This window comes from Staurois parvus, unplaced genomic scaffold (genome assembly GCF_062004578.1).
Source record: "Staurois parvus isolate SC_StPar_1 unplaced genomic scaffold, SC_StPar_1.0 ptg001182l, whole genome shotgun sequence".
In the NCBI taxonomy this organism is placed as follows: domain Eukaryota; kingdom Metazoa; phylum Chordata; class Amphibia; order Anura; family Ranidae; genus Staurois; species Staurois parvus.
Genome location: NW_028318978.1, coordinates 43,263 through 47,881, shown reverse-complemented (window position 1 = coordinate 47,881; position 4,619 = coordinate 43,263).

The window sequence follows — 4,619 nt, the reverse complement described above, 5'->3', positions numbered from 1 at the left end:
GTTGTCTCTGCTCTCATATGATGTTCTGTGATCTCTGCATCTGAAGGAGAAGAGGTAGTGAAACCTGAGAGCTCCTCTGTGTCTGCACACTGTGGTCAGCTATGTATGAGGACAGCAAGAACAAGAATATGACCTATTAGAGGCAATGGGGCTGATTTACTAATAACAGCTCTGGAGATATGAGGGAAGTGGATTAAGCACAGGGCCTACATGACTGGGTGGAAAGGAATCAGACAGTATGGAGTTCAATGGTTTAAAAATAATAAAAGTAAAGGAACTTACTGGATTGGTTACAAGAAGTGGGCTGAGATCTGAAGTCTCTGTGTGAGTGTCCTTCTCTCCTGCTATATTTGTCAACTCTGGGTGGTCTGTAACTTTCCATACAAGTTCCTGTCCTCGGCTCCATCTATGACCCTGATTTGATTCTGTACCTTGCTGCTGGTTTGCTGCTGATCTTGGCTTCCTATGTGTCTACCCTTCTGCTCCACACTGTTACTGAGCACCTGCACTGGCTGCATTCAGCACCAGCTCCAGTAATTCCTGTGTGTTCCTGTTGCAAGCTCACTGAGAGCATTAATGGACTCCACTTTTGAATCTGCAGTGAAATCAGAGTTCCCCTCTAATGGTCGCTGGTTCTATTTGTGGTGCTGAGCCAGATGTTCTGCTTGATCTTCTGAGCATCTTCAGACCAAGGTTCTGCCACCAACATCTACAGACACTTGTGATCCTCCTGTCCCTCTGCACTATCTGTTTCACTTCCAATGGTGTTCTGGCCGGAGATACTAAAGAGGCTAACCTGGTCTCTTCAGTCTCCTATCAGGTACATGACACACCTCTTCTCTCCTCTGAGTCCTCTCACTACCCTTTTACTCTTCTCCATCTCTCTCTCCTCCTTTTCCCTTACCACCTCAATATTTCCAACCTTCTTTCCCTCCCTCTTGCTTCCTCTGCTCTTGTCACTAATTCCAATACACCCCTTCCCTCATTTCCACCCCCTCTCTTCTCCCTTCACCCCTCTCCACCCATCTCATTTTCTAACTGCTCTATCTTATCTTCTCCTCTTCCTTCCACTTTTCTCATGGCCTGTCATGGTCAGAAGTCAGGCTCAGAGACCAGTAGCTATAGCAGTTGAGGGACCCCCACCGACCAGCAGGATTGGCATGCAAGCAGGTCACACCAATAAAGTGTTGGGAATGCAACAGCATGTACTATATACTGTATTTATATGTTAATATCACTTGACCAGTAGATGACACTAAGGTTATCAGTTTGTGTATGTGTAAGACTTCATGGTTCTCTGTCTCTCTCTCTATCATCTCTTCAGGAAGTAATGAGTCTGTAATATGTCTGATGAAATGTGCTCTGTATGTTTGTAACTTAAGCCACACAAGTAAAGTCATAATTCTGCTTATCACTACCAGTGTCTTCTCTAACACATAACCAACATGTTATGGGCCCAGCTCCAGACACTGGAAAAAGGAAAACTACAAGCAAGTAAGTGCTGCATTTAAAATCCTATCAAATCCTGTGTGAGGAAACAAGAGCTGTATCCAATTCACTGAAAGATGGCAAGTGCTTCAGATATGAAGTTTACAATAGCAAAGCTCAACAACACCAACTACCAGCTATGGAAGTTTAAGCTTGAAATGCTGTTATCCAAAGATGACTTGTGGCCGGTACTAGATACACACAGACCCAATGACAACCCAGAAGAATGGGACAGACCCATTGACAACCCGGAAGAATGGGACAGACCCAATGACAACCCGGAAGAATGGGACAGACCCAATGACAACCCGGAAGAATGGGACAGACCCAATGACAACCCGGAAGAATGGGACAGACCCAATGACAACCCGGAAGAATGGGACAGACCCAATGACAACCCGGAAGAATGGGACAGACCCAATGACAACCCGGAAGAATGGGACAGGAGAAACAGGCAAGCAAAAGCAGTCATAAGCCTGTTAGTGGAGGACAATCATCTCATTCATATAAGGAAAGAACACACAGCTAAAGGTATGTGGACTGCATTACAAACACTGCATGAACGTGCAAACCTAAACAGTAAACTATATCTGCTACGCAAACTGTATAAGATGAGGCTGGAAAAAGGGCAGGAAATGGGTGAACATGTAAATGCTATGCTAGAAATTGTGGACAAGCTGGGTGCAATAGGTGAAGAAATAAAAGGCAACCATGTTGTGGCACTACTGCTATGCAGCCTTCCAGAATCATACAGTGCCCTTATAAATGCTCTAGAAACTAGACCGGAAACTGAACTGACGCTAGAATATGTTAAGGGAAAATTAATTGATGAATACAGCAGAAGAAAGGAAAATTTGCATAGTGAAGAGAATGAGAGACCAGAGGCAGCTCTGAAGGTGCAGGAAGGCATAAGACAAAGCAAAGAAACCAGGGTATGTTTTCGCTGCAAAAAGGCCGGTCACCTGAAAAAGAACTGTTCAATCTGGAAAGCTGAGCAGCGAAAGCGGGAGCTACCCACAAGAGAAAGAGCTAAAGCGGTCATGAAAGAAAATGAAAGTGCGTCATGGAGTGGTACTTTTAAAGTGACTCAGAATAGTACCTCACATGGATGGTACATTGATTCAGGGGCAACAAGTCACATGACAAGTGACGAGACATTCTTCACAGAAATTGATTTTAGTGTAAAAGATAAAGTCTTCCTAGCAAATGGGAAAAGTATTACAGCAGAAGGTAAAGGTCAGGGATTTCTGAACTGCAAAACGCCATCAGGGGGCAAGCAGAGCATCCTTGTAAAGAATGTTCTATATGTTCCAAGCCTAGAAGGAAGCCTCCTATCAGTAAAAACCCTTGTAAGCAATGGACTCACTGTCCAGTTCAGAGGTAATGAATGCACAATTCAAAATGGAAAGCAAATTCTAGCAAGAGGAAGATTAAATGAACATCTGTACAAACTCATCACTGAAAGTGAGAAGGCTAATGTGGCAACTCATAACCCACATGACAAGTGCATCCACCTGTGGCATAGAAGATTGGGGCATCGAAACCCAGAAGCTATAAAGGACTTTGCAAAGAGAGGTCTATCAGAAGACATGAAAATATTGCCTTGCCACACACTCAGCAAGTGCACGTGTTGCATCAAAGCAAAGGCCACCCGAACCTCTCTTCCACAGACCAGTCAGAGTAAAACCATTAAACCCATGGAACTGATACACAGTGATGTGTGAGGACCAATGAAAACCATCACACCTGGCGGGAACAGATATTTACTGACTTTCATTGATGATTATTCCCGGTACACAATAAGGTATCTAATGAAGCACAAAAGTGAGACATTAGAAAAACTTCAAGAGTTTGTAGCTATGACAAGCAACAAGTTCCAAAGGAAACCTGGAATAATACGCACTGACAATGGAGGGGAATATATGTATAAAGAGATGGAATCATACCTAAAGAAACAAGGTATTATACACCAAACAACCGTACCATACACTCCTGAGCAAAACGGTGTAGCGGAAAGAAAGAATCGCACTCTTGTAGAAATGACCAGATGTATGATTACGGACGCTGCCTTACCTAACAAATACTGGGGAGAAGCAATAATGACTGCAACATACCTACAAAACAGGCTCCCATCAAAAGCTATTGAGAGTACACCATATGAACTGTGGAATGGATCAAAACCTAACGTAGGACACATCAAAGTGTTTGGCTGTAAAGCATATGCCCACATTCCAAGTCAGAAACGCTCCAAGTTGGAGAACAAAGCCATAGAAGGCATTCTGGTGGGCTACAGTGAGCAGAGGAAGGGATATAGAATCCTTTGTCCAAAGACCAACAAGGTCACAGTAAGCCGCAGTGTTTATTTTGATGAAAGTAAAGCACCAGATAATACAATTCTTGAAAAATGTGGAGAGGATTTACACGCTGAATCGGCAAGAGACACTGACCCATGCGAAGCAGGACAAGAGCCAGAACAAGAAGTGGAACTTACAATCAACGAGCCAATAGAATCCACTGAACAACAAGAAATCAGAAGATCCTCACGAATGACAAAAGGGATCCCACCCCGCAGGTTATCATACGCTGCTAAAACACATCAAACACAGGAGCCAACATCCTGGGAAGACATAGAAACTTTGCCGAGAAGGGAAGCCGATCAGTGGAGAAAAGCAGCTGAAGAAGAAATAAAATCACTTCAAGAAAATAAAACTTGGTCACTAACAGAACTCCCTCCTGGTCGCAAAACCATCGGAAACAAATGGACATACATCCTAATATACGTCGATGACATCTTGACGTGTTTTGAACAAGAAGGGGACTATGACCAAATAGTTCACAAACTGAAACAAAATTTTGAAATTAAAGAGTTGGGGAACATTACTCACTACCTAGGAATTCAAATAGAGCGGGAAGAGGATGGAAGCTATCTTCTTAACCAAAGTCAGAAAATTACAGAAATGTTAGAACAGTTTCACATGCAAGATGCAAAGGAAGCGAAAACACCAATGGAACCAGATTATCCAAAAACAAGGGAACGTTATTGTTTTCTACAAAAGAGACTAAAAGTCATATAATTATGCACATGCCGTTGAGAAGGGGTGTTGGGAATGCAACAGCATGTACTATATACT